The sequence below is a fragment of the Penaeus japonicus genome, unplaced genomic scaffold (genome assembly GCF_977035675.1).
Source record: "Penaeus japonicus unplaced genomic scaffold, GWHDUDI00000001_assembly GWHDUDI00000001, whole genome shotgun sequence".
NCBI classification, from domain to species: Eukaryota; Metazoa; Arthropoda; class Malacostraca; order Decapoda; family Penaeidae; genus Penaeus; species Penaeus japonicus.
The window spans coordinates 6,107,323-6,122,322 of NW_028234403.1; the positions used below are offsets into that span (position 1 = coordinate 6,107,323).

Here is a 15,000-nt window from a genome sequence, read left to right on the forward strand (position 1 = left end):
TACTCCATATGGCGACACTCGGCAAGGAGAGAGCCTTCGGGGGGAGGTCACCCACCGGGGAGGAGGTGGGTAGGGTGGTGGGACGGAAGGGATACCAAAAATTCTTCACAACCTCATAATAATGTTACCGTCATGTCACTCTTTATTCAAGATGAAACTGCAGACATAGCAATCCCCAGCATCAGGCACGTTGATTGACCACATTAACAGTGAAGTACAGACTCCGGCCAAAGGTGGGCAGAGAAAACTGAGGGAGTGCGCTCGGGCTGGCAACACTGCCACCACCACCACCACCAACCACCACAGGCGATGTGCGGAAAGCAATGGCCATTTACTGCTCAAGGCTACAAACATTTCCCCATACACATAATCAGATGGAACGAGTCTCCGTCTGACAACCGCCACTGCATCTCCTGAACGACTTTGGCTTGAGAACCGCCAGGGCACAGCACAACGACGTTCTGGTCTCAGCACCCCGTACCATCACCACGACAAAGCGGTGACACTTAAACGCTCGCCAACCCCGACACCACTGCTGCTGCCCTCCCCTCACCCCTAACCACCACCCACCCACCCTGTACTTCTCTACCCCCTACTCTCTCTCTCTTTCTCTTTCTCCCTCTCTCTCTCTCTCTGTCTCACTATCTGTATGTCTGTCTGATTGCCTCCGCCTCCCTCACTCCCTCATCCCCCCTCCCTCCCTCCCTCTCCCTATCTCCCTATGCCTTCTCCTGCCTACACACTTCGATTTGTTTGTCTCTTTATCCCTCTCTGAATGTTTCGCTTTGCCCCGAAGCCGGTTTCCCTCTCCCTACTCATGGCACTCTCTCAACCCGATGGAAACAGAGAGCAGCCTCAACAGGCCACACACATCCAAGGCAGAGGTTATCGTTTGTATCATCGCGTCCAAGGTGGCACGAGCTTCCTCTCGGTGGAAAGAGGAGTCGGCTGCTGGCTGGGTGTCGCGGGGCAGGACTCGCCTCCTCACACCTCACACACTATCCTTCCACGACACAAGCCTTCCCACGCTGCTGCCTTGCTCCCACGTCAAACCAGGAACCCCTCCGCATGCCCCGACTAAGTCTGTTCATTCAAGAGACTGGGCAACCTCGTCACGTCAAGACATAACCTTGTAGCGTTCATCTCAAAAGCGCATACACGCGCGTGCACACAAACAGCCATAAATATAACCACGAACGAACGAAAGAACGAACAAACAAACACCCACACAAGCTGACAAACATTATATTTCTTCTCTTCTTTATCTCGTTCAAATCCAGATAGCGAGGACGGCGAGAGTAATCGCAGCGTCGCGTACCACGACCACTGCTCCAGGTCGTTTCCCCGGCACTCGACCCACGCTTGTTTATGGTGAACGGCAAATAAACAAACCGGGTCCATGGATTCCAAACAAACAGGACGATGGCGGTGGTGGTGGGACGCTTTAAAAGCCTACGACGACGACCCGACGCTCCGACAAAAGCCACCGTCCAAAGCATGGAGGCTCCGTCCCTCCCCGCCTCAGGTACACCTCCACCCCTACCTCTTCCCCCTCTCCCTTCCCCTTCCACCACCTCCTCCTCTACCCCTTCCCAGAACACCTCCACCCTTCCCCTTCCCCTTACCAACCAGCATCTACATACATCGCTTTATCTACGCTAGGGTGAGTAAGTGTTACCTCCCATCAGCAAATACGCCATACACACACACCCATTGGTGTTCATTCGCTCATCCCCCTTCATCCATTACCGTGGAAAGCTGAGACGGAACCACGAGAAATATATTAGAAAAATCGTACTATTAAACAAATTCCAATTGACGATAGAATGGTAAGCTACCCGGAACTAGTCGGAATTTTCAACTTGTTTCCCACTTCGTGCGATCACGTTGTGCACCATACTGGGTCAGGACCACAATTTGCCTTTCGAGAATCCACTTACAGTCACAAAATATTTAAATGGCTTACTCATAAACAGCCACGCTATGTTCCTCATGAACAAAAATGAATACCTCTAATCGAACATCCCCAAAGCCGGCATCAAAAAGGGGTAACTTCTGAAAAAAAAAATCCAAAATCAAAGTCAGACACCGTTATGTAAATCTATCTATTCACTCTTGTTTTGGCCTGTTTGCTCATTCACTTCTATTTTTGACGCGGGTGAACCAGATCTCGCACAAAATTCGATATGGAAGCTAAACCTGTGTGAATGAAAGGGACGGTGGAGAGAGTGTACTTGCAATCGAAAATGTGTGTATATTTTTGTATGTTTCATGGTGAAATTTTCCTCGCGAACATAAAACAGAGAATTCTTTCCTCCCGCACTTCCTTATAAGTAGTCATTATGCACTATGATGCAGCAATACCAGGCAGCCCTTAATAACCCACAAAAATTCCTTGTAAGGCCAAACTCTTTGTTGCGAATGTCGTGGGTGATGCCCGACCCCCAAATATGGTGGCGGTACTTGACCCGGCGCGCATCACACGCTGCTGGAAGAACTCGCTCATAAATCACGTTTGTGCCACTTGGGTGACTCTTCTTTTGCACCTATCGAGACTTCCGAGTTGCCCAGTGCCCCTTGGACCCGACGGGGGGCGCGGGGATGCAGACCGCGGGCGTGGGAGGATGAAACAAGCAAAAGAGGAGTTGTGGGCGAGTCGAGTGAGCGCCACCATGCAGGCCGCCCCACCCACTTCCTTATACACACCCGCTAACGTCCCAGCCCCGACGACCTTGCCAAAATTATGGTGCTGCTCCACTCTCGTCCAGATCCTCGTCCTGTACCCGATGGATACTTTGTTGTGGTGCCCGCTGTTGGCCTGCTCCTGTCCAGGCTGTCATCCTGCTAGATTTTGGCCTAATAATAACATAAGGGTAACGGCCGTCCCGTCTGTCTGCACGCATGCAGTTGCATTCTGATTTTTTCCTGCATTGAAAAGAGTTTGGTCATCACTTCCCTATCTTTTTGTCGACCTAAAATTAATGACAACCATTATATATGTCTAACGAATTTTAGTGCACTGACGTAGGAAATGTCAAAAAGTAGGAACTCCCATTTTGGTGCTGGAAAGATATTGCATCTGAGAACTTGAACGGATTATCTAAAGAATCAGTAAAAATAAAGACTTAGATGATCATGGTTTCAGGAAAACGGAAGTGATGCAAATGTAAACACTCGTGAAGCGGCCTTCCTCTCAGCCTAGCGTTTAAGCAATACTAGTCGAGCGGTCGTGATGCAACGTTGTCAATCAAGTCGTCGCACGACCATCACCTGAACCTGCAGACACACGTCCTTCACCTCCCGCTGATCTCCTGAAAGTTGCGGGTCAATTCTCCCACGTCGCACGGGATGCTCTCGTAAAATGAGAATATTTCCAATATCCGAAGATTTTACATGAATCCAAATCATTAGTCTAAGCTACCTCGAACAGCCCCTTCCTTCTATTCCATTATCCTAATCCCTCTCATCAAATAGGATTACGGAGAGAAGTTAAGTCTTCATTCCCTAGCTTCAGACCAGTGTGCACGACACGTCTGCGATGCCGTTAAAAGAGCTTGTAGACCTAATGATATATGTACACGGCAAATTGCTACCAATGGAGACACTGCTAGATGAACAATAATCACAAAACCTGAACGGGCGAACGTGTGCAAGGAATTTACTTTAAAAAGGAGAGGAAATGAGCTGGGCAGGGATGAACACACGATAAAATAAAGAAGGGGAGAGGAGAGAGAGGAAGATAGAAAGCTCCCACTATTTATATCCGCTCTGTCGTAACCCACCGGACTTTGCCCCCATACCCTGTGTTACATGCGTAGCTCGGCTGGCAAGGGGCGATGCGTGTCGTGCTTATCCACTTTCTTGTTTTCCTTCTCACTTTCTCCGCCCATTCGCACAAACAGGGAGATCGATAGATACGTTAGAGACCGAGCGATGTAGAGAGAGAGAGAGAGAGAGAGAGAGAGGGGGGGGGGGGGGGAAGGGTTCAGACTAGAAAGGGGGTAAAGAAAAGGGCAGACAGTAGGGGTGTGTGGGGGGTGGGGTGGGGGGGGGTTAGTCAATAGCCTCCGTAATGCCGTGGTTCCTCATGGGTCAAACCAAGAGAGTACTCCGCTGACACTGGCAAGCGTAAAAGAGAGTGTGTGGGTGGGGTAGGGTTTGAAAAAAAAAAGCGGCTATGCAACTTAAGCCGCGTTACTTGGCAGAAGTACGAGTGGAGAGTGTGTAATGGTGACGAGATGGTGAAAGGGAATGCGCGAGCGACGTGGCGACGCTGGTAATCGTAGGGGGTGAAGGGAGGTTGTTGTGGAGGCTGTGTAGTCGTAGCGGGAGGGACTAGTGGGTGCCGTAGACATTAGAGTGGTGTTAGCAGTGAGGCGGAACCGAGCAAGTTGCTCCTCGCTCCACTGGCACGCAGGACTCCCCGGATGTGGGTCACGCTTCTCACTTCGCTACTCGCCCGTAGGGAGGGAGGGGGGGGGGAGATTCAAGCAACATCCCCGCCCACTATCGTAAGTCATACTCCACGGCCTCATAGAACCTATTCCCCCGCCCTCAGTCGACAATTCCTGCCTCCTCTCAATAGATTAAGCCCCTCACACCCTTTCCTCTCACCCCACTCATCACTGCTCCCCCCCACCCCACGCCCATCAAACGGCCATACCAATCGCTGCCCCACCCCCAGGTCATAACCCTCCCCTAGCCATGGGGAGCGAATCAACGAAACAACAAGCACACGCTCAATTATCGCAACCACGTCTCCACTCTGCAAACGAGAGGACCACCGACATGCCTGCTGGATGTGCCCTGCAATTATGTGTCCTTGGGTAAAACTATCAAGTCACCTACAAGTGCCGACAAAAGGAGTGTCTGGCGGGGGATTCAAGCAACATCCCCGCCCACTATCGTAAGTCATACTCCACGGCCTCATAGAACCTATTCCACGCCTAGTCGAAATTCTGCCTCTCAATAGATTAAGCCCCTCACACCCTTTCCTCTCACCCCACTCATCACTGCTCCCCCCCACCCCACGCCCATCAAACGGCCATACCAATCGCTGCCCCACCCCCCAGGTCATAACCCTCCCCTAGCCATGGGTGCGAAACAAGCCACACGCACAATTGTCGCAACACGTCTCACTCTGCAACGAGAACCACGACATGCCTGATCTGCCCTGCAATTATGTGTCCTTGGGTCAAACTATCAAGTCACCCTACAATTGCAGCAAAGGAGTGTCCTGGCGTCGCCTGATAATCTGCAATATGCCTCAGACCGCTGTAACCTTTCCATCTCCGACAGTCTGACATGTTCAACATTCGTATGGGAACGAGGCGAACATTCCTTACTCCATTCTACAGAGACTTCTTCTTGTTCTTGTTCTTGTTCTCCTCCTTTTCCCCTTCTTCTTCTTCGTTTCTTCTTTTGTCTTCTTCTTCTTTATTTCTTCTTCTTCTTCTTCTTCTTCTTCTTCTTCTTCTTCTTCTTCTTCTTCTTCTTCTTCTTCTTCTTCTTCCCCATAACCCTTTTCCTCCATTCTACAAAGACAGGTAACTTGTGCTCTCTTCCCTTTCTTAGCCCAGGCAATCTGCAATATGCCTCATACCGCTGTAACCTTTCCGTCTCCGACAGTCTGACATGTTCAACATTCGTATGGGGAACGAGGCGAACATTCCTTACTCCATTCTACACAGACTTCTTCTTGTTCTTGTTCTCCTCCTTTTCCCCCTCCTCCTCCTCTTCTTCTTCTTCTTCTTCTTCTTCTTCTTCTTCTTCTTCTTCTTCTTCTTCTTCTTCTTCTTCTTCTTCTTCTTCTTCTTCTTCTTCTTCTTCTTCTTCTTCTTCTTCTTCCTCCCCATAACCCTTTTCTATACTACCCAAGGACAGGTAATTGTGCTCTCTCTCCCTTTTTCTTTGCCCAGGGGAGGGAATAAAAATAAGTCAAGGGAGACAAGGGTAAATAGAGTTATGAAGAAGAAGAAGAAGAAGAAGGAAGGTAAGAAGACGAAGAAGAAGGGAATCGGGAGGAGAAGGAAGAAAGCGAGGAAGAAAGAAGGGAGGAGAAGGAGAAGAAAGCGAGGCGAAGAGGGAAAGAAGAAGAAAGGGAGGAAGAAGAAAAAAAGAGAGTAATCCGGGGGCAGTTTTCGCGTTCTGTCCGATCCTTACTCACGGGCGGAGGAAAGGGGAAAGAGAAGAAAGGAGAAGGAGAAGAAAGCGAAAAAGAAGTAAGAAGAAAGCGAAAAATGAAGAAGATGAAAGAAGAAAAAAAAGAAGAGTATCCGGGGGCCCGTTTTGTCCGACTCCTACCACACGTGGGAGGGCTCAGGCAAAACCTAAGGGTCTCTTCTAACGGTGTTGGCGGGCTCAGGAGAAAACTAAAGGGTTCCTAACGTTTTGGGAAATGAAGCCAAAAAATGCTGGTGGGAGATTTAATTTGCAAAAACTGCTGGTGGGAGATTTGGGGGGTGGGAGTGGGTTACTGGGTTAGGGGGGAGGAGGGTTTACGGTATCGGGTTAAAGGAGGTTAAGAGGAGTTGGGGTTTAGAAAGAGTTGTTTGTCGAGGTTAGAGGAGGGTAAGAGAAAAGGAGGGGGGGTGGAAGGGGATATACCCAGGTTGAGGCAAAGGGAGGGAAGGGGGGACTTGGTCGAATCGAGGGAAAGGGGGGAGGGAGGAGGGTGGAGGGAGTGAGGGAAAATAAGAGGTGTAGGAATGAGGAGGGCGGGGGAGGAGGGGGTGAAGGGGTAGGGAGGAGTCGGAGGAGGAGAGGGGCGGGAAGGAGGGAAAAGGAGATGGAGGAACGGGAGGGGGGAAAGAGGGGGGAAGGGGTGACGAAACAGGAGGGAGGGAAAAAAAAGTCCTGTTGGAGGGGGGGGGGAGGATCCTGGGGAAGGTATTTTGGGAGGAGTAGTGGTATGGAGGTGAAGAGGCAGCGTAGTGTAGAGGAGGTCAGGGAGGAGGAGGCGTGACGTCATATTTACCGCTACCGACCATACACGAAGGAAGCTATATACCTATTCCTTTTTCTTTCTTTCTTTTCTTCCCCCCCTCTCCCTCTCCCTCCCCCTCTCCCTCTCCCTCCCTCTCTCTCTCTCTCATACACACACACACATTTATGAAGTGACCGTCATATTATACCCCGCTACGACATACACGAAGGAAGCTATATACCTATTCCTTTTTCTTTCTTTCTTTTCTTCCCCCCCTCTCCCTCCCCCTCCCCCTCCCCCTACCCCTCCCCTCCCCCTCTCCCTCTCTCTCATACACACACACATTTATGAGAGAGATATGAAAGAGTCATGACGTCAGCAAATGACAAAGATAGCAGTTGGAGCAAGTTCGAGCTGCCTGTGTGTCAGAAGGGAAGAAAAGCTTCAAAACGGGAAGCTTTCGTGATGAGCTCGAAAGAAAGCTTTAGAGGGTGAAGATAATTTCCGTAACGCGTAATGAGTCTCTATATAACGGTCCCTTGGTCTAACTCAAAGTCAGCATAGGGAGGGTTAAGTTTAAGCTTATTAAACCCAAACTGTTATTACAATAATACTTTACTACGGAAAGATTGATTCAACTAAAATGGGGTGTTACCTGTTTAATACATTTTCAAATTCAAGGGCAGGAAGAAGAAGAAAGCGTCAGGGTGGAGGCAAATGGACAAAAGATAGCAGTTGGAGCAAGTTCGAGCTGCCTGTGTGTCAGAAGGGAAGAAAAGCTTCAAAACGGGAAGCTTTCGTGATGAGCTCGAAAGAAAGCTTTAGAGGGTGAAGATAATTTCCGTAACGCGTAATGAGTCTCTATATAACGGTCCCTTGGTCTAACTCAAAGTCAGCATAGGGAGGGTTAAGTTTAAGCTTATTAAACCCAAACTGATACTTCCCAACCTAATACTTTTCTCTACGGAGGATGATTCAACTAAATGGGGTGACCCTGTTTAATACATTTTCAAATTCAAGGGCAGGAAGGAGGGGGTCGAAAGAGGGGAGGAACACGGAAGATGGGGAGAAGACGGTGGGAAGAAGAGGCAGAAAGGGAAAAAAAGATCAGAGGAAGACGGGAAGAAGAAGAAGGAAGACAGAAGGAGGAAAAGGGGAGATGAAGAAGAAGGAAGCTGAAGAGGTGGGAAGGGAAGAAGAGAGGGGGGGGGTGGAAGAAGAAGAGGACGGGGGGGAGAGAAGAGGGGGGGAAGAAAAGAATTAGTGGGGAAAGCATCGAACCAAACCCAGACGACATCCTAAGACCCCTCGGAAAAGCCAGAGGAAGGAGATGAGGGTAGGAGGGCTCAAGAACGGGCGGAGGTGAGGGGGGGGAGGGAAATGCAGTGGGGGGGGGTTCGGAGAAGGATGGAAGATTTTCGCCGTCCGAAGCCCCTTCACGGGCCCGATTTTAACTGTTGGAATGCATAGTGGGAAAGCATTCAACCACCCAAATGACGATTCTAAGACCCCTCCGACGCCCAGAGTGTCAAGGAGGCCGGGACCGGATGGCCGCTACGGGGGCAGGAGGGGGGAAATGGGAGGAACTCGGGAGGGGGGCGGGGAAGATGGGATTGTCGCCGTCCGCAAGCACCTTCACGGGCCGATTTTAACTGTTGGGTTTCCTGATCGTTGGGGAGGGGGGAGGGAGCAGAGGAGGTGAGGTGGAGGAAATGCAGTGGAGGAGGGACAGGAGGGTAGGAGGGGGGAGGGGTTGGAGGGGGGTGGGAGGGAGGGAGAGAGGGAGAGATGGGGATGAGGAAGGAATAGGAGGTTGGGGAGGAGGGAGGAGGGAGGAGGGAGCGAGGAAAAGAGAGGAACGGGAGGGACATGTTCGTAGTGATTGGAGCGGATAGGAGGGAGAGAAGAGAGAGAGAGAGGAGGGAGGAGAGAGGAGAGATGAGAGAGGAGGGAGGAGGGAGGAGAGAGGAGAAGAGAGAAAAGAGAGAGGAGGGAGGAGGGAGGAGGGAGGAGGGAGGAGAAGAGGAGGGAGGGAGGAAGGAGGAGAGAGAGAAAGAGAGGAGGAGAGAGAGAGAGGGAGAAGAGGAGAGAGAGAGAGAGAGAGAGAGAGGGAGAGAGAGAGAGAGAGAGAGAGAGAGAGAGAGAGAGAGAGAGAGAGAGAGAGAGAGAGAGAAGAAAGGGAGCCTAGGGGGCGGGGAGTGAAAAAGGGAAAGACTGAGGGAGAAAGAGAGAAAGCGGCTGGGTGGGAAATACAGTGAGAGAAAGAGTGAGATAGGGAGTCAGCGAGGGTGGGAGACGGGTAAATGAGGAGAAAAGTAGAGACGTAGAAGAACGCAGAGGAAGAGGGGAGAGGAGAGGAGAGCAGAGCAGAGGAGGAAGAAAGGAAGAGGAGAGGGCGATGGCGAGGTACCCTGGGCGAGCAGTCACCCTCGCCTAAGTTTGTGCGGTCTCGGACGCAGCAACCGTATTGTTGTGTACAAAGGGACGGACCGGGGGAGGCGAGGTTTAAACCGCCACACTGCGCTACCGAGAGTCCCTTGCCCCTGCTGGCGCTCCCGGGGCTCCCCGCGCTAGTGCCCCGTGCTCCAGGTCAGCACATCAACTTAGCATAGTCGAAATCTCCCTACCACAGCCTCCACTGCAATCAATGACTCGGTAACCTCTTTCATCCGTCGCAAAGTAAAGCGAACCCCAAGCGCAGCATCCATCTCCCAGCTTCCAGCAGCGCGAAGAGGAGCCAGCGCTCATGATCAGCGGGACTCTCCAGCTCGTCCCTCCCTTCGATCTCCACCAACTGCGACACTTGGCCGTAACATGCAAAGTGTGCGAGTAAAAAAGGCTTCGGGTTGCGAGGCAGCGCCGAGGAGAAGTTGCAGGAGCCGAGCCCCGTCCTTGGCCGAGGAAGTGGCGGAGCCGTGAAACCCGAACGACCGTTGGAAACTTAATCGGTTGCCATTAGACTCCGCCATTCTGGGGAAATGGGAGGGGGGGAAGGACAATAAGTGAAGTAGCTGAAGGAGGAGACGATGACCAGGAGGAGGAGAATGAGGAGGAAGAGAACGTAACGGAAGGAGGAAAGGGAGAGGCAGGAAGAAAGAGAAGACGGAGAAAAAAGAAGGGGAAAGGAAACAAAAATATAAATAAAGCAGGCGGGAGATAGCAGCAACTTAATACGGTAATGCATCTGCAAGTCTCATAAAGTATTAGAAATTATCGTATAGCTTAACGAAAACAACTACACAACGAGGAAACAGACAACAAAAATATATATCAAAGATGGAAACACCTCTTTTGATAGGCCCTTCAAGTGGAGGGGGAGGGGGGGGGTGTAATATTCACTCTCAAGTAACCCATCCCAGTTTGGTTACACTTAGGGTCCGTAAACGTTTACGGGCCTTGGTTGTTACACCAGGATATAATTTCACTTTTCTCGCTCCTTGCATCGACACCCCCTTTCTTTCTTTCTTTCTTTCTTTCTTTCTTTCCCTTTCATTCTTTTTCTCTTTCTCCCTCTCTTTACCTCTCCCTCTCCCCCTCTCTTTTTCAATTACAAGCATGGCAAGACATTACAAATATTTGAGTCTTGTTTCAGCAAAGGACTAGAGCGGTTATCCGCATACGTAGGAGATAATTAAAAGCAAGATGGAACGAGAGCAGAAGCTCCTTTAATGCGCCACTTCTTACTTTCGTAACTGTTCGCCGACTCATATGCGTTCAGGAGAGCATGAACTCAGCTACTCCCCTGATAATGTGTAGGCTATGTACTGAAGCGCCTGCTAACCGTTCTGCTATCATTCTCGGGGTCTAGGGGCCCTCCCGGGGGAAAAGGCTACACTGATAGCCATGGCCACTTTTAATCTAGGATATTCAAGAGAGGAAAAGGCCATTCTCACAGCCATGGCCCCTTTTATTCTAAGACCTTCAAGAGAGGGAAAAGGCCATATTCACAGCCATGGCCACTTTTATTCTATGGACCTCTCTGATGGAAGACCATACTCACAGCCATGGCCACTTGCTCTACGGACCTACCCGATATGAAAAGGCCAAACAACCAGCCATGGCCACTCTTACCCTAGGGGCCTTTAGGAAAAGGCCATACTCACAGTCAAAAGGCCATCCCTAAAGACAGGTACGGCGATTCCCAGGCCGGTATGAGTCGATGTAAGAGGCGACATTATCGGAGTGCGGGCACGCGTTAGCCACCACTTTATCGCCACTATCGACTGATAAACAACATAATCTTGGAGGCGACCCGATAATGACCACAGGATTGGAACAAGGAGGAGGGGGGGGGGGGTACTCGCACCCTCTGCTCCCACTGACAGTGACAACGAACAGTGAACTCCCACCTTACGATATGTTTTTTTTTTTTTTAATTAAAGGGAGGGAGGCAAGAGAAGGGGGAAGACACACTGACTGACTGACTAACTGACTGACTGACTGACTGACTGGCATACAGACAAACTAACAAACAAACAAACAGACAGACAGACAGGTGGGGTGGAGTGCATATATTTTCCAGGTTGAACACATTAAACAAACCGCACACACAGTTAAGAATGTTTTACACTAGCCTACAGATAATAACTACACCGGAAATTTCCCCCAATTCTCTTTTTTCCAAAGTGCGACAAAATAATTTCGTGCAATTTTCCAGTACACAGCAAGAAAAACAAGGAAAAAAAAAGTCTCGACGACCAATTCAAAACGATAGGAAAGGCTTGTGTTTTTTACAAAAAGACTCGACCAAATCGCCATGCATAATACTGATGTGCTACCCTCGCCCAACACAAGTTCAATCTTCTTATTTCCTCAAGTTTTTTTTTTTTAAACGGGGCATGCGGCTGATACGCATGGTCCACAAGCGCTCCATGTCTATATAAACGAAATCAAGATACTCATTCGTTTGGCAATTCTCTCTCTCTCTCTCTCTCTCTCTCTCTCTCTCTCTCTCTCTCTCTCTCTCTCTCTCTCTCTCTCTCTCTCTCTCTCTCTCTCTCTCTCTCTCCACGCTCCGTCCTTCAGCCGAGCACAGGGCCATGGCGGTAGTTGTGTAGAGGATGAACAAAGACCGGAGTGAAGTCAATAAATACTGTTATCGCTCGCATCTATATGTTAATCTTATCGATTTTCCCCTCGGTTACCAGCTATTATCTGCGCCGGGGGGCATCCTCGCGCCACCTTAGGCCTCGTAATAGGTTAATTGACATTATAAACGTTTATGACGGCGACAAAATACCCGATACCACCTCCACCTGCGCGACAAACATCAAGGGCTTGTGGAGGGCGGCCAGCAGACGTGCGAGGCCGGAGGAAAAGTGGTGGTTCAGATGCATGGGAGGTGGAGCTGGAGGACGCCTTTGTCAACACTGCTCTTTCGCATATATCAATTGCATAATATTCGCTCTTTTCTTTCCATCTTTCTCCTCCTTCCCTCGCCGCCGGTCGTTTTGCGATTAAGAGGGATTGAATTTCCTAAAATATAGACTGCTCACGGGAGGAAAAGGGACGCTAGCGTGAGCAAGGAATGAAGAGGCAGTGGCATTACAACAAACACCAGAGCGCATGATGGCATTCCTGGAATTTCAGAGGATGAGCAAAGCAGCTCGAAAGGACAAAAGAGCAAGATCTTTAAGCTTTCAGTACTGCCACAACAGGACCCCGCGGATGACGATGGGAAGGAAGAGAGGAAACAATGAATAGTATGCTACGTGGCGCGACGAGGGTGGGAGAGGGAGGGAGGGAGGGAGGGAGAGAGATATGGTGATAATGAGAGAGGGAGGAAATGAGTGGGAGATGAGAGGGGAAGAAGAGAAATAGCGAGTGTATGAATAAAAAAAAATCCGTAAGAACGAAAGAGAAAGATAATATCGACAAATACAAAAACAACGCTAAATAATCACAACCATCGCACCCGGCTCCCCCCCCCCCCACACACACACAATGACCTAAGCACACGGGAGTCATGCCGGGGTCCCGCAAACCCCCACACCCCCACCTTTTAAACAAAAGACAGGATCGCACGCGAGCACCACCAAGTATTATCGAGGATTATACACCACGGACAGACACAGGAGGGAACCCTTCAGCAATATTTACAAACACAGCACTTGGCAACCTTTTGTCGGGACACGTCTCAAGCTGGCAATGTAAATACCAAGCGTTTTAGAGCTTCCATGCCAAACAACCTGGCCCTGAGAGGAAACAAAAAAACAAAATATGAAATAATAAATAATGAATCCGGCCAACCATGTAGCCTTTGAATATGAACATGCGTATGCATATATGAGGAAAGTAAGTGATTGAAGGAAAGTGACGGATGAAGATAATGATATGTGACAGAGAGAGAGAGAGAGAGAGAGAGAGAGAGAGAGAGAGAGAGAGAGAGAGAGAGAGAGAGAGAGAGAGAGAGAGAGAGAGAGAGAGAGAGAGAGAGAGAGAGGAAGGGAGAGAGAGAGAGAGAGAGGAGAGAGAGAGAGAGAGAGAGAGAGAGAGAGAGAGAGAGAGAGAGAGAGAGAGAGAGAGAGAGAGAGAAAGAGATAGAGAGGGGGAGAGAAAGAGACAGAGAGGGGGAGAGAAAGAGACAGAGGGGGAGAGAAAGAGACAGAGCGGGGGAAAGAAAGAGAGGGCCAGAGAAAGAGAAGGAGAGAGTGACAGAGAGAGAGAGAGAGAGAGAGAGAGAGAGAGAGAGAGAGAGAGAGAGAGAGAGAGAGAGAGAGAGAGAGAGAGAGTGAGAGAGAATCGAGAGAGAGAGAGAGAGAGAGAGAGAGAGAGAGAGAGAGAGAGAGAGAGAGAGAGAGAGAGAGAGAGAGAGAGAGAGAGAGAGAGAGAGAGAGAGAGAGAGAGAGAGACCCACTACCAAAACAGCCCGAAATAACAAATTATCAAACGGCAAAGCCAGGGGTTGGAGGGGCGCTGCATAGCGTGAACTCCCAGCAACAAGTTGTTCACCGCCTCAACTCCCGTAGCCAAACCGCGAACACCAGTCGTCAACTTGCTCCCTCCTTTCCTCCCGCAACTCCCAACAAACACGACACACACACACTAAAAAAAACACAAGGAGAAGAACGAAGACGTGCCCCCCTCCCCCCCCCACAAGAGCCGTGGGTTTAAAACAGTAACAATCATCATACACGCAGCATGATTTTGATAGCTCGCACAGGAAATCCGGTATACTTGCCTCTTCTCCCGAGGCTACCCAGAGTATCAACCTTTGAGCTAGCTATCCCGCAGCTGCAAGTGCACCGTGTTATTTTACAGACTAAGTTGGAGTCGTTTCACAAAGTTCTCTTTCGATCTTCTTCTTGGGTTACTCTAGGAAAATTCTTTCCACTGGAAATTCGATTTTTTTTTCCTTCTCGGGTCATTCAAACAATTCACATCTTTGAAACCGTCATTCTTCTACTGTTTGCTATTAGGTTTTGAATTTGTGTTCCACCTAAGAAGTTTTGCATTTCGTGAAAACCAACATACGCCTTTTTATCTTCAAACTTGATAATATCCGATCTACATCTAAGCACAGCTGAGAACTCTTATGTCGTCATAAGATGTTTCTCGAACAACCGAGAAACTTTTGGCAAACTATTCATTACCCAAAAAAGATATGGAATCCTTCCTATAAAAATAAGCCTTCCTCAAAATTCACAAGTCTTATCGAATCTTTTTGAAGAGTATTCGATGCGAATCCGTACTCTTGGTGAAAAAAAAACTGGGCAATAATACCCGAAGCCCAATGCTCTGAATCATTCCTCAAATAACTATCCGATATTAAAACAAAAAAGAGCCACTTCAGAACAGCAACGAGTCCCAATAAAAAAATAAAAAATAAAAAATAAAAAAAACATGAAAAAATGAGTGAAAATCCAAAGTCTAATCCGAAACCGAAACCTGGTCGGTAAAACTGTTCCCGATTGATAAGCACTTCATCCATCCCAGAGACCGTCCCTCAAAGCGAACATGTAAATAGCGGCGCCTTGAGCATCGGCCCTCTGGCTATCTGCTCAGCAACTCAAGAGGGACTCTCCGCCCGTCGAAAGAGCAAGAGAATAAGTAAAAGACGATAGGAAAACAGAGAA

The 15,000-nt window shown here is 49.3% G+C and overlaps 1 protein-coding gene across 36 annotated transcripts in view; it reads right to left on the bottom strand.

Moving 5' to 3' along the window:
- da (transcription factor daughterless) overlaps positions 1-15,000 on the bottom strand; it is a 449,030-nt gene that overhangs the window by 156,389 nt on the left and 277,641 nt on the right. The gene's annotated exons all lie outside the window — the stretch shown is intronic.